Below are 20,018 nucleotides of genomic sequence, written 5' to 3' on the forward strand. Positions count from 1 at the left end.
TGTTTTGATTTTGGTTTTGGATCTGTATTTTTTAGAAAAATAGCTAAAATATGCTAAAATCACATAATTTTGCTCTTTTTTTTGTTTTATACATTATTATTAACCTCAATAACACTAATTTCCAGTCATTTACAGTCAATTTTGACCACCTCACAGGTAACAATATTATTTTCATAAACTTTCGGACAAAGACTGCAGTGAGCTGGCTGGATGCTAAGCCACAGAGCAACAACACAAACACACAGCAGTTCATAGCACATCCAGAAAACATTGCCAAACAGTAGTGGCAGAAAAGAAAAGTGGTGCAAGATGGAATTGTCCTTGGGCCCTCCCATCCACCCTTATGTAAGATATTGAAAAGGACATGAACAGTTTAACAAACCAAGCACTCCAGTGACAAGCAGTGCCACTTTTTTGGCTGAAGTGCTTGGTTTGTTTAGGCCCCCACAAAACAAGCTACCAATAGCTTAGCTGCCTTAAGCCTAACAGTGCTGTCAATGAACTCTACAGTATTAAACCTTGTCTGCTCGTGCTGCATCTTTAATCTTCTTCTCCTCTCTGGATACCTCCCTCTCATCCCTGAAGAACTGCCAAACTTATGTAGAAACAGGAATGGATATTACAACTGGAGTGGCATTAGATCTGCTTCAGACAGACTGTGATACGGAACATGTGAGCAGCATGGAATCTATCATGTTGGAATATGCTGCATTTAACAGAGATTTAAACCAATATATAGACGCAGTTGAGAAGACTGTACTTAAGTTAAAACGTGACCCATCAGATGAGATTCCGGATTTAAGAGAGCTTGTACATGAGAGATACACTGCGTTTCAGAAGAATAATACAGAGGAGGCCCTGAGGCAGGACGATAAATATGTCCAGTTTAAAGAATAGATAAGAGACCTGAGAAAACAAATGGGTGTGTCACCGGTCCCTGCAGATTAAGCTTTGGAACATGAAAACGAGGAGATCGCCTTCACCCAGAGCACTCCTATAACACAGTTGGAGATGGTGAACCCAGTGAAAAACAAAGTATGTGGTCACACGTATGAGAGAGAAGCAATTGAAAGGCTGATTGAAAACAAACTTCAGAAGGGTAAATCCGCCAGGTGTCAAAAAATTGGCTGTGATCGCACTGACATGAGGATGTCGGATCTTGTTTCAGACAATGCACTAAAAAGAACCATTGAAATTCACAGCAAAAAGCAAGGTCATCACTGAGCTTCGAATCAGCCCCAATTCCCCAAAAATTAAAAAATAAGGTACCAAGGAGTGCCACTTTTATGGCTGAAGTGCTTGGTTTGTTTGTGCCCCCACAAAACAAGCTAACAATGGGCTTAAGGTAACGGTGCTGTTAATGAACTCTACTGTGGCAAGATGTTGTTGTCATCATCCTCAGCCCCATCCTCACCCTCATCAGTGTGTACATCATCCTCACACATTATTAATTCATCACCGCTGGAATCCACCATTACAAAGTCTCTGTATTTTGATGTAATCATCGGGAAAAGCGTTCCTTGTGGAAATTGTAGTTCATTTTTATGAACATCATCTTTTCCACATTTTGAGGAAGTAGCCTCCTATGCAGATCGCTGACCAGGTTCCCGGCTGTGCTGAAAACTCTTTCCGAATACACTCTGGAGGGTGGGCAGCTTAGGTAGTTGAAAAGCGAGTTGGTACATGGGTCTACAAATTCCTTTTTTTTTCTCCCAGTATGTAAAGGAACTGTCTGATGTGTCTATTTCTATGCTGCCGCTATAATCCTCCACCATCCTTTGCATGTTCATAGTAGGATCAGGTGGAGTTATGGTAGAGGTGTAACTTTTTTGGTCAATTCTTTTAGACTAGACCAGATGTCAAAATCTTGTGCTGAGTCATCTGCAGCATCACTGGATCTGTTGGGAAAGCTAAGTTTTTTGCTAGCAGCAGGTGAATGAGAAAACGAAAAAGAAGATGCCATCCTGTCACGTAACACTTGAGCTGTCATCTTGGTCACCAAGAGCTCCTTGCATCTCTTAAGATATCTGGGTCAGTTGGAAACAAAGAGAAGACATAGCTCTTAAACATAGGATCAAGCACAGTCGCCAAAATGTAGTGATCTGATTTCAAGATTTTGATAACTCTTGGATCCTGGCGAAGCAAATAAAGTACATGATCTACAAGTCCGACATTCTTAGCGTAATGCTTTGTTTCATCTCCTCCTTCAGTTTCTCAAGCTGCTTATCCAAAAGTCTAATTAAGGGAATCACTTGGCTCAAGCTAGCAGCATCTGAACTCACTTTACAGGTGACTACTTCGAATGGTTTCAGCACCTTGCACAACACGGAAAGTATTCTCCACTGCACATTTCCCCTCCTTTCCCAATATCATGGCTTGTGGAGTAAGCGTGGATGGCTTTTCACTTTTCACTCAAAAGCATATACAGGGTGGAATTCCACCTTGTCACCACCTCTTGCTTCAGTTGATACCAGGGCAAATTAAATTGCTCTTGTAGCTGCTGCAGTCTCCTACATGCTGTTGCCAAATGTCCAGATATTTTAAGGGCCACAGACAGCATCTCCTGCACGTCCCTGTCATTTTTTAAAAAGCACTGCACCACCAAGTTTATTGTGTGAGCAAAACAGGGAATGTGATGGAATTCACCAAGCTGTAATGCTCTAACAATATTGGTGGTGTTATCAGAAATGACATATCCTGAGGAGAGTCCAAGTAGGATAAGCCATGTTGCAATGACATCCCTTAGTTTTTGTAACAGATTGTCAGCTGTATGTCTTTTAGTGAAGCCAGAGATACACAGAGTAGCCTGTCTCTGAAAAATGTGATGTACTTGGGTACATACTGTTGCTGTTCCTGCTGGTGAAGCCGAATCACCAACCCACTGGGTTGTCACAGTCATATAATCTTTGCCCAGTTCCGCTTGTCTGCATATCAGTGGTTAAGTGTACAGTGGGTAGAATGGCATTTTGTAGCCCAATAATTGCATTTTTACAAGCCTTTTGTTAGAGGTGAGGAATAGCTTTTCTAGTAAAATGGTGTCGTGCTGGAATTTGGTAATGGGGACACAATTAACTGTCTAAAACCAGCTGCATTAAAAGTGGATATTGGACGCAGATCTAATACTAGCATAGTCGCCATGGCGTCTGTGATCTGCTTTGCGACTGGGTGACAGCTTTCATAGTTGCTTCCTCTTGCAAAGGATTGTTTAACAGATAATTGTTGTAAACTACTAGTAGTCTTCTTCTTGGTCTGCTTCTGGGATGATGATCCACCGCCAGCAGCAGTAGTGGGACTAACACTAATGAATTCCATTGAGGAATCTTGGATAGTGGAAGTGTCATCTATCCTTAACAACTTGGATGCAGATCTAACTCCGACTGCTACTGAAGATATTGATGAGGAAGGTGTTGTGGGTGTAGATTGCAGGTGCCGGGATCTAGCTGAGAGAACGGACCTAGCAGATGCTGGACTGCTTGTTGTTATTTTTTTAGCATAAGTTTCAGATTTTCCCAACAGCTTGCCATGAACTCGCTTCTAATGGCATAACATGGATGAGGTTCTTAGATGGTTAAGGTCCCTACCTCTACTGACTGTGGCTTTATAAACGCTACAAATGGCTAGACAACTGTTTGCAGGATTTGGATAAAAATAATTCCACATATAATAGGTGGATTTTTATGGTCTTATGCCCAGGCATGTCAATGGCCTTCTTCTTATCAAGTGCAAGAACTGCTTCCACTGGTGCAGGACTTACACAAACAACATCATCCTCATCAACATTCTCATTAGCGCCGTCGTCAGATACACAAAAATCTCCCTCATCATGTTGCAATTCCAAAGTGGCATCCTCAATTTGTGTATCACCGGCTACACTTGGGCTGTTCATGCACACATCTGCAGAAATGCTGAAAGGAGGCTTCTTTATGGGTACAGTATCAGAAAGACAATAGGTATGTATAGTCAAACAGGGCCAAATAGGATAGGCTGCTCGTATAGCCAACCAAAAAGAGGTCACCCCAACAACCTATATAATAAATCAATTGTCAAAATAAAGGTAAGCCTAACCAAGCGCCAATCCCAAAATCAAGATATAGCTATGAATGACCAGAACGGTCCAACAGGAATTACTGACTGGCGCTATTCTAGATGTTCATTGCAAAAATAATTGAAAGGAAATAAATATATATATCATTTTTTTTTTTCAAAATCAGAAATAAACATCTGAAACAATAACAAAAAAAAACCCAAACAAGCAAAAAAAAAAACCCAGACATATAAATACAGCAATAAATGGATATAAAAATCCTTCCAATAATCAGGTATTATAAAAGGCAGTCTTTGTATATAAATTCTGCCCTTGAAATAGGTTAATATCTCTGTAGATCTGTCACATATGGTATCCTCAATCCGATAATAGATGCAACAGTCTTTTCATAGATACATATCCTACCATATCTACAATCTCAGGACACATCCGGAAGATGTACAATCAGAGATCACGTAGCGGAGAAGTATCAGACATGCGTGTTCCATGTAAATGAAAAAGAAAAAATATCCACATAGCGTGACTCCATAAAAATAACAATTTATTTAGCTCTAAAACATAAATGATCATAAATCAAAGGGAATGCAAATATTGGAACCCGTACCAGATAGCTGATGTAAAAGCACCTTCAGATACACACTCACTGCTTGTAATCTAGAGTACTGCAGCTAGCGACTAATGGCTCCAACAAGCAAATCCACTACAACAATGATCATCAAGTTCCACTCTCCTGCACCTACGCGTTACGGCTCACCTGGAGCCTTTCTCAAGGTGAATGATTTGCTTGTTGGAGCCATTAGCCAATGTCCCTGGAGACTTTTAAGAAAACTGCCATCCCTCCTCTTTCTGTTTTAGATATGACGCTGCCTAACTGCATTAGAGTCTGCCAAGAACTGTGCTACCCCTTTTGTGTCTCTCTGTGAAATGGCGCTGGATCGTGATGGAGGTCAGTACTTATAAAATCCAAAGCTTGTGTCACAAACCGCGGCGGTACTCACACCCGATGCGGCTCGCTTCCCGTGCGCCCTGGCGTCCCGGCCGTCACCATGACGACCGGGACGTCATTTCCTCTTCCTGCTTGGCCATCACCAAAGCAATGGCCGGACGCTTCTACTATAGCGCTGCGTCCCGGCGGTAGGCGGGCGCATGCGCATGACAGGCAGGCTGTGGGCTGATATTACAGGCATTAGCCTGCATCTGTGTATTTCAGGGACAAGCCCTGATTGGCCCTGTTCTGTATGAGTATTAGCCTGCAGCTGTGTATCCAACTACTGATTGGTCTGTATTGGTATTTAAGGCAATGAGGTCTGCTGCCTCATTGCCGGTTATAGCGTTCTGTCCTCAGTTCTGCTGCCTGCTTGTGCTATCCATTTTGGTTCCTGCTACCTTGGATTTGACTACCCGTGTTTTGACCCCTGCTTGTTATTGGACCTGTGACCCTTCTCTTCTGACCTTGACCTTTTGCCTGGAATTCGGATTTTGCTTCTCTGCCTGTGAGTTTGACCCTTTGCTTGCCCTTGGATATTGCATCTGTGCCTGTGACCTTTTTGACCTAGGATTCCTCTTATACTACAGTCCACCAATCACTCCACTTCTGGGAACTCCTTTAAGTCAGTATACGTTACTCGACCCTCGGTTGGCCCGCAGCCCAGTCTGTCCCCACCACTAGGGGCTCCAGCGAACACCTGGCCTTCAGAGTAGTTTCCGAGTTTCACTGTACTGACTTGGGAGTTCCTAACAGCTTGCAAGATCCGACGACGCAACAATGAAGTTTTGCCTCGTTTTCACTTCCGAGGGTGCGCGAAGGTAGCCGGCTCGGTACTCGGATTGGCGAAGTTCGGGTGGACTTGGTTCTCGGAGAACCGAGCCCGAGCATCTCTAGTAAACACCATACATGTTTTACAACATTTACTTTAGTGCTCTTCTTCTGTCATAATCATCGGCTGAAAAGATCATGATACACACTGCAGAATTGGAATGATATTGTTCCATACGATGAGCTTTAGAATGATAATCATCACTGGAGCAAATACAATAATGCGATATCGGGTCCTTTACTGTGTGATTGGTCCGATAGCTGGCTGAAACACCTGTAGTGTGTACACAGCCTTAGTTCTGTGTCTTATTATTTTTTAGAATGCATTTTATTTTTCGTTTTCAGTCAAAGTAGAAAAAACTGCAAGAAATGTTATTGTTCATAAAATAATAGAGGAAAACATTTACTGTATGAAGGTAAAGCTGAAGTATGTTTTTAAATTTGTCAGTCATATTTCAGGCCAATGAATCACTCTATTCTATTCTTAGAAAAATAATTTGGCTGTCAGAGTTTGCTGGGGCTAGTAATACCACAGGAGAAAATATTGATTTTACTATATTAACTATATGTGTTAATCCAGCAGAGAGGGACACATTTTTTTTGCCTCTGGGGAATACAACCCTATGAAGAATAGGCTAAGGTTGAGTGAGATTATGACAAGAGGAGTCCACTCTGTGAGTTTTCCAGTTATAGTATCACCAACAAAGTCTTTTATAGCCTAGTGCAGGCAGCATATTTTCCATCGAGACCCTGCGCTATCTGACTCTTCCAGTCTAAGTTCCTGACAAACATATATGCTGGTGATTCTCTCTCTTAATGTGCCACAATTATATGAAAACACCATTTCTGGTGTACTTGGCCTAACTTTGCAAGCCCCTTCCCTCCATTATTCCAACTTTCTAAGCGTTATAGCTCACACAGAAACAGGAGAGGTTCCAGTGTTGTTGCCAGTCTACAGTCTACGTGCCATTGCTCCATTGCCAATTGTCATTGCTGAATTAGAAATAATAGGGCTGTCAGTGTTCTTCAAAATCTGCAGTCACATTGTACTGTGTTATCAAAATGGATTCACAGCAGTACACAGAATACCAGGAGCACCAATCAGCTGCTGGCACCAGTCATGATGATAGTAATACCTCTACGTCATCTGCTAAAGCCTATGTTAAAGTGCATAGTGTTTTTAAGTCAGGGAAACAAAATGTAAAAAAAACACATTTTTACCTAGTAGAACTACCAGCATACACATGACTGCCAGAGCATGATAGCGCTTATAGGACTACAAGTGCCAGCATACACATGACTGCCAGATCATAATAACACTTGTACAGTCATGGCCACAAGTTTTGAGAATTACACAAATATTATTTTTCACAAAGTCTGCGCCTCAGTTTTTATGATGTCAATTTGCATATACTCCAGAAAGTCATAAATAGTAATCAGATGAATTGCAGTTAATTTCAAAGTCCCTCTTTGCCATGACAATGAACTTTATCCCAAAAACAACATTACCACTGCATTTCAGCCCTGACACAAAAGGACCAGTTGACATCAGGTCAGTGATTCTCTCATGGACACAGGTGAGAGTGTTGATGAGGACAAAGCTGGAGATCACTCTTTCATGCTGATTGAGTTAAAATAACAGATTGGAAGATTTAAAGGAGGGCGGTTCTTGAAATCATTGTTCTCTTAATTTTCCACAATTACATGAAAACACCATTTCTGGTGTACTTAGTCTATGTAAGCAGTCGCGGCAGCCGCTGGCACCGCCGCGACTCTCTCAGCTCTGCTGGTGGCGTTCCGGCCCTCGTTATGACAACCGGGGTGTCACTTCTGGTTCCTTTGTCCTGGTTGCCTGGGCAACAACCGGGGTGCCTCGGTCTCCCTGCCGCCGCGCCCGGCCAGCTGTCAATCAGCCGGGCGCGTGCGCGAAGGGTTTTGCAGCATCAGCCAATTATGGCTGATTAAGTAAGTACAGGCTCTGTAGCCAATAACAAGGCAGAGTGCCAGCAGGATCCTAAAAATATCAACTTTAAATTTCAGTGTACAAATAAGTTATCAAGTGTTTGTGTGCTACATGAAAAAACAGCCAGTAGTTAACTTGTGTGCAAAACAGAAAACTAATTTTCACCCTTTGCATTGTAACATGGTTTTGTCCAGGAGACTTAAATAAGAAACTTCTTAATTTAAGTTCCGTAATGAATCAGGACTGATATGCTTAAAGTAAATCATATGCCTTAAATGTATCTATTTGCAGCACACATTCTGCGTTGCATGCTCATTAGCAAGCATCATAAGATACATGCAGCTCAGTATACAGATGTTATTGCGTCCTTTTTTTGGACGCATTTTACTTCTGTGGCTTTGAAGTAAAAGGTATCACCTCTACATGAGTCCCATCATAAGATAGCATAGGCTAGGGCTGAGTGACATTATGACATAGCTGCAGGTTACCTTGATTGTCACCAGCCCTGCCTGTTATAGCGTAGTGCTGGTTATGGCTTGTTTGGAGGTGGATCCTACTCTGTTCGTCCCCCTGAAATTATTTCTGCCAGCCTAGGCTAAAAGCGTCCTTTATTTGGATGCGTTTTACGTCTGCATTTTTTAAGTGAAACTTCTTTGGTGCCACCAAGTAAAAATAATTTGTGGAGATGAAATGTGTAACGGAAGTGCCGTCATGCACTTCCCCTATATGCTGTCATCCCCCGAACTGCCTAATTTGAGCTTCGTACTGTCCAGATTCAGTTAAGGGCAGGCTAACTTGGGCTTGGTCACTAGGCCACCTGCAGTTTTTTCCTTTAAAATGTTCCTAATAGGCTGCTGAGTAGAGTCTTCCCCCTAGGATAAAATTTACCAACCCTCCCCTAGATTCAGTACATAGTCCTTGAGGAATGACTTCAACACAAGAACCACCAAGCCGTAAACACCACGGTGTGCTCCTGTACCACGCCTGTACCTGTTCTGTACCTGCAGCACACAGCAGTTTACAGTCATCCAGACCTGCCCCTATCTTCTTATGTGCATTTTTACTCGTGGCACACCGCCCTTCCCTCAGCCTCTCTGCCACCCCATGTGTAATTTGGTCAAACAAGTTGTACTGTCACACAGGAGAAGAGGTGACTTGAAAGAGTGTTATCTGTGAGGATTTACAAGTACCAGCCAAGACTATGACCAATGAAGACCAAAGGCTAGATTTACTAAGCTTCGGGTTTGAAAAAGTGATGTTGCATTTAGCAACCAATCAGATTCTAGCTTTCATTTATTTAGTGCTTTCTACAAAATGACAGCTAGAATCTGATTGGTTGCTATAGGCAACATCCCCACTTTTTCAAACCCGCAGCTTAGTAAATCTAGCCCCAAGACTCTACTCAAGAAGTACAAGTACTCCCAGACCGTGGGGTTGCTGCATGCAGCCACGGGCAGGACACATATGAGTCTGCCTGAGTCCAGGAGGAAGATCTGGTGGGTAAGTGGGAGACCGGGAGCTTTGGTGGTGCAGCATCTGGAGTGCTCACGGTCTTTAGTCAGGGTCAGAGGATATGGTCAAAGGAACGGTTGGGTTAATAGGGCTTTTCTTGGCTCTGTAGCCATGGCAGCGACTACAATGATGCAGGAGAGAGAACTTTCTTATATTCAGCAACAGCACCTTAGAAGCAGGGGGCCCCATCCGCTCCACAACCCTCATCATCCACACTATCACCTGCTCAAAACATCATAATCCCCCTCAACAGTCTCCTCTCCTCAGCCAATGCACCGCTATGACGAGGGAGAAGGTTGGGCGCAACCAGACACCTGTGCCTTCCCCTCACGTGCACACAAACACACCTGTGCCCTCCCCTGACGTGCACACAGCCACACACCTGTGACCTCATCCTGACGTGCACACACCCTGGTGCCCTCCCCTGACGTACACATAAACACACACCTGTGCACTCCCCTACCTTGGGCAGACACAGACCTGCGCCCTCCTTTGACGTGCACATAAACACACACCTGTGCCCTCCCCTGAGTTGAACAGACACACACCTGTACCCTCCTCTGACGTCCACATAAACACACACCTGTGCACTCCCCTGACTTGGGCAGACACAGACCTGTGCACTCCCCTGACTTGGGCAGACATAGACATGCTCCCTCCTTTGACGTGCACATAAACACACATCTTTTCCCTCCCCTGAGCTGAACAGACACACACCTGTGCCCTTCCCTGACGTGCACACAAACACACACCTTTGCCCTCCTGACTTGTAAGAAAACACAAAGGTGTTACTTAAAATATGTGTGCTGGGCCCACAGTCTTTTTTTAATGTAAAATGCATCCAAGTACATGAGGCCCTCTGTCTCTTTGCTTGTTCCAACATGGACCAGAAGATGGCAGCAATACTCTATGCAGTTTGTCTCCTTATTTAAATAATGTTCTTTATAAAAAATCTCCATTCACATACCCATGTAATAAAAAAGTGTTTAAATGCACAAATGTGATAAATGTAATACAGACAGTGGCGAAGTCCCCTTTTCCTTTATGCAGCATAATGGGAGAACAATAAGATCTGAAACAAACACCTTTTTAGGCCATATTCTTCATTAGCAGAAATACAACAATGATGTAAATCTGTATGTGCACTGGGAATCAAATTGATTTAGACCATTTTAGTACATAAATAATAACAGTCTTAACCTACAATTCACAGCTAATACAGTACAAGTAACGAAAAAAGTGGAATTCATTGACTTAGAGATATATATTACAAATGGTTCACTAGAAACAAAAAACATTTGTCAAATAAATGGACTGTAATAACTTAATTTTGGCATCCAGTAATCACCATAAAAATGGGTGAAAGAATATATTAGGTGTTAGGAACCCCTCCAGCCGGCACAACACAACCCGGAGTCTACTCTGCCAATCAGCTGTTCACTGGAGCCCCTGGTGGTGGGGACAGACGGGGCTGCAGACTGGCAGAGGGTCATGAAGTGTGTATCGGCTGGGGAGAACCCAGGCAAGTGGAGTGAGGTCCACACAGAGGTCAAGGGCGGGCAGCAGGTCGCAATACCAGTTAACAAGCCGGGGTCAAGGGTCACAGGCAGACAGGAGAAACGGTAAACAGGCCAGAGGTCAGGGTCACGGGATACACAAGTGAAGTCCAAATCCAACCCAGGGGTCATACACGGGAGGTCAGCAGAAGTTCAAATAGATAGGAACAGGAACAGAGCAGGTCAGCAGACTGGGAAGCAGAAGCTATAACCGGCAATGAGGTAGCAGACCTCATTGCCTTAAATACTGACCCCAACCAATTAGAGCCTACCTCTGCAAGAATACAGCCCCCTGCATTAATTAGCCCACAGGCTACCTAGTTGCGCACGCGCCCAGCAGTTCTCCTTGCTGGGACGCGGCGCTCTCTCACTCAGCGTCCCGACTGTTGCCTAGGCAACGGCCGAGACGAGCCCCCGGAAGTGACGTCCCGGTCATTATAGCGACGGCCGGGACGAAGGTAGGGGAGTCGCGGCGGCAAATTCCGCCCAGGGTAACAAGGAGGACCAGTTGTCATGGAACTCCGATGTGTAGCATCGTAAAAATTTCTCTAAGGACTGGTTAACCCTTTCAGTTTGCCCATTTGACTGAGGGTGGTATGCGGATGACAAACTGATCTTGATTCCAAGGAGGGTACAGAATGATTTCCAGAACTGCACTATGAACTGAGAACCCTGATCGGAGACAATGTCAGTAGGGAGTCCATGAAGACGGAAAATGTGTTGAATGAACAAGACGGCTAAATCTCGAGCAGTAGGAAGCTTGGTTAACGGAATGAAATGTGACATTTTGCTGAACCGGTCCACCACGACCCAAATGGTATTGTGTCCCACAGAGGGTGGCAGATCAACTATAAAGTCCACGGACAAATGTGTACAAGGTTTTGCAGGAGCGGCCAATGGAACCAACTGACCTACTGGGCGAGTCCTGGGAACTTTGTTCCTGGCACAAACTTCACAAGACAGGACGTGACTCTTGACGTCAGCAGACAAAGACGGCCACCATACAGTACGGGAAAGGCACCACGAAGATCAATTTTTGTGAAGATAGTTGCCCCTCTTAGTTGGCCAAAAAGCACGGAGATGAGAGGAAGGGGATAGGTGTTCTTAACCGTAATGAGATTCAGCCCTCGGTATTCGATACAGGGTCTGAGTCCAACGTCCTTCTTGGATACAAAAAAGCACCCTGCTCCTACTGGGGACTTGGATGGCCTGATGAAGCCTTTCTCCAAGTTTTCGTCAATGTATTCCTGCATGGATTTGGTCTCTGGACCGGAGAGAGAATACAAGCGTCCCTTGGGTAACTTAGAACCCGGAATGAGCTCGATGGCACAGTCGAATTCCCGGTGCGGTGGTAGAATGTCAGCAGCCTTTTTGGAGAAAACATCCCAGAACTCATGATACTTTGAAGGAAGTTATCCGGAATAGGCTGAATCACACGCAGAGGTAGTGTCAAGCAGGACTGTGTACAATAAGAGCTCCACTGGACAATTTCTCCTTTTACCCAATCCATGACAGGGTTATGACGGGATAGCCAGGGGTGGCCCAGAATCAAAGGAACTGATGGACATTCGATAAGGAAGATGACTATGGATTCCGAGTGAAGAGCGCCAATGTTCAATGGCAGTGGCGGGGTTTCCCAGATAATCTTGCCGCCTGGCAACGGACTGCCATCTAAGCCACATACCGTGCTGCAGCGTTACTCATAAACTTGCACTACATTGAGTTTAAGACCTGGAGGCATCTGAGTACCTGTGAGCATATCAAACTCTACTGGAAAGGCGGCTGCTATAGGTGAAAACCTACACTAATGGTTCTGTAGTCTTAGGATAATGGCTGGTAGCCATAACAGAAAGGAGAGTAAGTGGGATCCGGTCAGTTGCTGCAGAAATAGTAGTGCTGCTGTTGACACCTCATCAACGGACCAAACTTTTGACCAACAAACTTGACAGCATCAAACAAATTTGCCACACAAGTAAAAACAGTGGTGTTTAGGACTGAAACCAGCACAGCTGAGCACAAATGAACGATCAGTAACACTATATTATTTTGGCACCAAAAATCCACGGAGCTGCCATTGCAAGACTGTGTAAAGAGACATAGAGCCTCTCTCGGACAAGAGCCACCCACAGTTAGCACCTTGGGAATTCAACTTTACAGAGTTTTTGTTCTGATCACTCATTCTGTCCTATATAGCGGTATAAACTCTTTCACAAACTCACATTTATATATATACTTTGATAAATCATAACCAATAGTGAGAGTATTTTCACTCAAGCTGCATCTCTGCCATCTACTGGTAGTGAAATAAATAACACCTTTTACTGCTGAGAATTAAACTAGATAGGTTCTGTCATCTAGTGGTCAGTTGGCATACTTCACCCTATGTGTGAAAACCTCTCTTATACCTCCCAACACAGTATCTGTCAAAGACATACTACTTGTAAATCTAACACCATTCTGTGTTTATCAAAACAACGATAAAAATGTGACACATAAAAATGGCATCCCTACTGTAAACATAGTGGTAGTGAGAAGAACTACACACTGTCAATGTGTTGGACTGTTTTTCATCTTGGTTTAAATGCCTAGGGGAAGTCCCAAGATGAGCTAGGCAACCCAACTTAAGTGAACATGTGCAATACACAGGCCTTGATCACAGCATTGAAACACCCTGTCTCCCACCATGTCCCATAAACATAAAAAGTTAACTAATATACCTATGCATACAATTATTAAGGCCTTGGAGAAAGCCAACGGGCACTCCAAGTAATTCCAGATCAAGCTAATCTAGGATCAGAATTGGATCATCATCATCATCATTTATATAGCGACACTGATTCCGCAGCGCTTTACAGAGAACTCATTCACATCAGTCCCTGCCCGATTGGAGCTTACAGTCTAAATTCCCTAACATACACACACATGACACATCCCTATTAGACAGGGCCATCTTTTCAATTGGGCACGATGGGCAGGTGCCGGGGGCCCCATGAGCAAGGGGGCCCCATAGGCAGGGCTCTTAATTTGAATAAATAATCCTGCAAAAGAAAAAACCTGCAAAAAAAACATTCAAGCAAAAAAAACATTCAAGGGTCACTGAGCAAGTACATCTATCTATCTCTATATATCTATATCTATATCTGTATCTCTATACATCTATATATATATATATATATATATATATATATATATATATGTAGGGGCCCCAGTGCACTGCTTTGCCCGGGGGCCCATAATGTTATTAAGATGGCCCTGCTATTAGAATCACCTCTAACACTAAATGACATGGCTACTATAGTGACAAAAACAATAGAATCTGAAATGCAGGCAATTGTTGGAGAGCTATGCTCTGACATTACAGAGCTTGGTACCCGAATAAATATTGTTGAAAGTCAACTAGATGCAGGTTCAAAACACCAACAAACCACTGATAAAGAGATGAATTTAACGTCTTCAAAGATCAATTGGAAGATTTAGAAAATCGAAACAGACATAACAACATCCGAATAAAAAATATACTTGAGTCCATCTCCTCAGAGGCCCTACAAAATTATCTTGAAGGATTATTTCTACAAATAATTCCTGAATTACTCAAAGAAATGCTTCATCTTGACAGAGCCCATAGGGCTTTATGTCCAAAACCAAAACTGGATCAGCTGCCAAGTGACGTAATCATCCGATTCCATCATTTCAAGACTAAACAAAAGATAATGTTATCAGCAAGACATATTCAATCAATTCTTCTGTTGGATCGCATCTTCATCTGTACCAAGATCTAGCCTCTTCATCACTTAAGAAACAAAGAGATCTCATTAATATCACAAGGGCCTTGCGCAACCACTCCATCATATACAAAAGGGGGTTCCACCTCCAACTGATAGTATCAAAAGACGGGCGTAATCATTCTATTAAGACTCAAGACCAAGTCTACGACCTACTCAAGAGATTCGGTATAAATCAGGACTCAGAAGCTTCTACCTCAACTTTTCTGGCACAACACAAATCCTCTGCTCCGACCCTAGTCTGACAGCAGGCATGGTTCATAGAAGTGACTTGTCTCCAGGTTTTGTTCTCTCTTCGATAGCAATTATCTAAAGTTTAAGAGATTATTTTAAAATCACTATGACTTCTAATATTTACTTGTTTCTAATCCACTGCTTTCCCACAGGTTCATTGTGTAAACTTTTTTACTTAAACATATAGAGCTATGTCGTCCAATTCAATCTCTTTCTTTACATTTACTGCACCCTACCAGGACTTCAGTGATGTGTTCTGTAAACAGAAGGCTGACTCTCTCCCGCCTCATCGGGACTATGACTGTGCTATCGATCTTGTACCTGGTTCAAAATTGCCCAAAAGGCGCCCATATTCTTTGTCTGTCCCAGAGACTCAAGCTATAGAGCAGTACGTGGAGGAGAATCTGAAGAAAGAATTTATCCGTCCCTCCATATCCCCAGTAGGAGCGGGATGTTTCTTCGTGGCCAAAAAGGATGGCAGTCTGAAACCCTGCATCGACTACCGCAGACTGAATAAAATCACAGTCAAAAACACATATCCTCTGCCATTGATTTCTGTTTTGTTTGACAAGCTCAAGTCAGCTGCCATTTTTTCTAAGATCGACCTCCACAGTGCCTATAATCTTATCGGCATCAGACAGGGAGACGAGTGGAAGACGGCCTTTAATACTCACTCCGGGCATTATGAGTATCTGGTGATGCCATTCGGATTGTGCAACGCACTGGCAGTCTTCCAAGACCTCATTAATGACGTCTTGCGTGAATTCCTAGGAAAGACTGTGGTGGTCTACTTGGATGATATTTTCATTTACTCTCAGTCCTTGTCTCAGCACCGCCAACAGGTTCGGGAAGTTCTGGAGAAATTGCGCCAACACCGCCTCTACACAAAATTGGAGAAGTGCGAGTTCGAGGTCTCCAAGGTGGCCTTCTTAAGATATAGCATTTCTTCTTCCGGTTTCTCCATGGACCCCAGTAAAGTCCAAGCAATCCAGGACTGGGTTCTCCCTACTAACCTCAAGGCAATTCAAAGGTACCTTGGCTTCGCCAATTATTATCAGAGGTTTATACACTCATTTTCTTCCCTGGTGGCTCCCATCACTGCTCTCACCCGGCAGGGCGCAGACACGGCTTATTGGTCTTCGGAGGCGTTGGCAAGCTTTTCTGCCCTTAAAGCCACCTTCATATCTGCACCCGTTCTTAGGCACCAAGGGCCTGATTCATTAAGGATCTTAAATTAAGAAGTATCTTATTTAAGTCTCCTGGACAAAACCATGTTACAATGCAAGGGGTGCAAACTAGTTTTCTGTTTTGCACATAACATGGTTTTTTCCAGGAGACTGAAATAAGAAACTTCTTAATTTAAGATCCTTAATGAATCAGGCCCCAATACCCTGAGCTCCCGTACATTGTGGTAGTGGATGCCTCAGATGTAGAAGGAGGCGCCATTCTCTCTCAAAGAGATCCACAAAGCAAGAAATTGCATCCGTGTGCATATCTGTCCAGGAAATTCTCACCTGCTGAGATTAACTATGATGTTGGGAATCGGGAATTGTTGGCCATCAAGTGGGCAACCCATGTTATAACAATCTTCACTGACCACAAGAACCTACAGTATATTCAGACCGCCAAAACTCTGAATCCCCGGCAGGCCTGCTGGGCTTTGTTTTTCACCCGGTTCAACTTTTTTATCACTTACGGTCCAGGATCAAAGAATACCAAGGCTGACTCTCTGTCTCAAAGCTTTATGGCATGCCATCCTCAGCCTCCTGACCCGCAACCTATTATTCCCCCAACCTCCATTCATTTTGGTCTAACCCAAGATCTTGGGGCAGCGACTGCCATGATGCAGGAGGGAGAACTTGCTTATATTTAGCAACAGCATCTTAGCAGCAGGGGGCCCCATCTGCTCCACCACCCTCATCATCCACACTATCACCTGCTTAAAACATCATAATCCCCCTCAACAGTCTCCTCCCCAGCCAATGCACTGCTATGACATAAGGTAGAAGGTTGGGCGCAACCAGACACCTGTGCCCTCCCCCTCATGTGCACACAAACACACCTGTGCCCACCACAGACGTGCACACAACCACACACCTGTGACCTAGTCCTGACGTGCACACACGCCGGTGCCCTCCCCTGACGTGCACACATACACACACTGGTGCCCTCCCCTGACGTGCACACACACACAGATGTGGGTTACAAACTTGTTTTAACAAATCTAAACTAATGCCGCTATCAGGAATCCCCACTATTACACATGACTCGGAACTCATTTCCCAGTTCATAATATCTTACACTAAAATCAAATAATTAGGAATTTGCATCCCAGCTAAATTACAAAATCATTAACTATCTACCTATCATAAAAAAATATCATCACTCCTGCTCAATAGGCATAATCTCCCATCATCCCTCCTGGGCCGCAATGCTACCATTAAGAGCGTAATTTTTCCCAAGCTATTCTATCCACTTCAGATGCTCCCAATATGCTTACTTAAATCCGATTAACATACTTGTACAAAAATATTTTGTAAATTTAGTCCAAATAACCTTGTATAGCCAGACATAAATTAATCCTTGGAAGAGTTACCAGATATACTTTACTTTACACGGGCTGCTCGGTTCCATTATGCTGTAGACTGGCCAAGCACTGGAAAATGCTTTATTCCACCCATACTGCCCAGCGACTTTACTACACTCACCAAAATCCCTTATACCTCCCCAATTTCATCATAATATTCTGTTTAACGATACATATAAGGCCTGGATAAGAAATACAGAGATTTAAAATATACTAGATTCCTTCCAATGTGGGGTAATCCACCGTTTACACCTAGGGGTAAATGTATCAAGCTGAGAGTTTTTCGTCGGGTTTGAAAAGTGGAGATGTTGCCTATAGCAACCAATCAGATTCTAGCTATCATTTTGCAGAATGTACTAAATAAATGATAGCTAAAATCTGATTGGTTTTTCAAACTCGCTGGAAAACTCTCAGCTTGATACATTTACCCCCTAGTCTGGAAAATGTCAATTTCTTGGTGTGGCAAAAGAACGATATAATGGCAGTCAAAGATGTATTTGATCCGGGAGGCAAACTCTATACTTTCCAACAATTGTGGAAAAAGCTGGAATCGCAAACACACAATTTTACATTTACCTTCAACTTCGACATTACATCACCTAATTTCAACTGCCGATCATCACACCGGAGACCCCTGATGGTCTAGATGCCCTACTCACCTTTTTAAAGTGTTCGCCTTATAGAATTCAATACCTATATGTAGATCTTATTCATATAGAACCTACAACTTCCTGGAAGACGAGCTTTGGAGGCTTGGCAAACAGATATCCTGAGCGTAACTGGCACAGACACCTTAATTCGTTACTTTGATTCCACTTGAAAATCTCTGACTTCAACTCGTCTTCAGAAGGTGCATTTAAAAACACTTTACAGGGCTTACATTACTCAGGCCAGATGCCGCTTCATGGTTAGGGAGGAGACGGGGCTATGCCCAAAATGTAAAACTCAAATAGCGGATTGGTCATATAATGTTTGGGAATGCAGGAAAATAATAAAGTTTCGGAATAAAGTTACAGATTTCATTAATCATAGTTTCAAAATACACGTGACTGCATCTAGAGAATCACTCCTCACTAATTTCGATGCCTGGAAGAATGCTTTACCCTCCTTTGAGTTGCTTCCTGCCCTAACAATAATGGTCACTGTAGCCAAACAGCTGATCCTAAGACAATGGACATCCCCGGTTCCTCCAACCTTGGGCGAACTTCAGACAGCAATATTAGATATTAATTATTTAGACAGAAAAGCTACACTCCCTGATATTGAAAAAAGAAGGATATTGTTAAAAAAGCAAGTGGGGATTGTACATTGAATCATTAACAGCCCCTGTTCAACAGAATATTTTCAAACTGTTTGAATTTACCACGTGGTATCTTCTTAGGCAGTTGAGCTGAGACAACACAAGTCCTGCCCTTCTGTTTTTGGACCATTGGTGATTTCTGATTTTTGGCAAACATGCTTGTTTTCCCTGTTGTGGAGGTCCTCCACTCAGGGGATTTATATGTATTTGTCCTTTAACTGGGGTCTCATCCTCATTCACATAACCTGATGCTACCCTGGCGCAAACAACTACCATTCCTTCACTGTCCCATTAATATCCCCTTATCCCCTCTTACCTCATTGGATTTTTTTCTTCTTCTCTTGTTTATGGATGCTCATGATTCCTATACATTCCATTATAATATCGTAATTGTTCATCGTTATGCACATAGGATGCCTGTTGTGACCAATAAATCTAACCAATTTTTATTCTGAAAAGTTAAGCTGATGTTATCATTTATATTGTGATGCCTAAATTTATAGAATTTTTTATATGTTCAATGTCATTGTTGTTTTCTCTCCTTTAAAACTAATAAAGAGAATTTCAAACATTTATTTGAATATTCATGATAGGGAGGCTAATAAGAACCTCTCCCACCCATTGCTAACATTGCACTACACTATCCCTGAGGAAGCCGGAATGTGTGCGGGTGAAACGCGGAGGATGATTATCTAACTCACAACAGCAGTTTCATTCATTCTAACAAATCTCTCTGTCTGCGAAAACAGACACTGTGCACGGAGTTCAGTGAAATTAAAGCAGGCGAAGAAATGAAAGTAATTAATTGAACCAAGAGTGTGTTTTAAATCATGTTTTTTGTTTATTGTATGTAGACATTATTTTAGGAATATTCTCACAACATGTTTTGTTTATTTTATGTTTTACTTTATGTTGCTATAAGATTTCTGATATCAAGATTGATTTTTTATCAGTAGATGTGATGGTGACATATGCTAATATTTCTGTTTTAAACTTAAAAAAAGTTATTATGGTTTCTCCTAGTGTAGAGTATTAAAAGGCCTACATTATATATCTCAACATCTTGCAATAGTGGATATTTGCATTTGGTTTATATTCTTTAGAAGGTTGAAATTACCTTTTTTTTCCAACAAGGCAGCATTTGGGTGTTGGAAACATTAATAAGGAAAGCACAGATAGTTTACTGGTGTATTATTAAACTGGAACTTCCAGTATGACAATTC

Source organism: Mixophyes fleayi, chromosome 5, assembly GCF_038048845.1.
Source record: "Mixophyes fleayi isolate aMixFle1 chromosome 5, aMixFle1.hap1, whole genome shotgun sequence".
NCBI classification, from domain to species: domain Eukaryota; kingdom Metazoa; phylum Chordata; class Amphibia; order Anura; family Limnodynastidae; genus Mixophyes; species Mixophyes fleayi.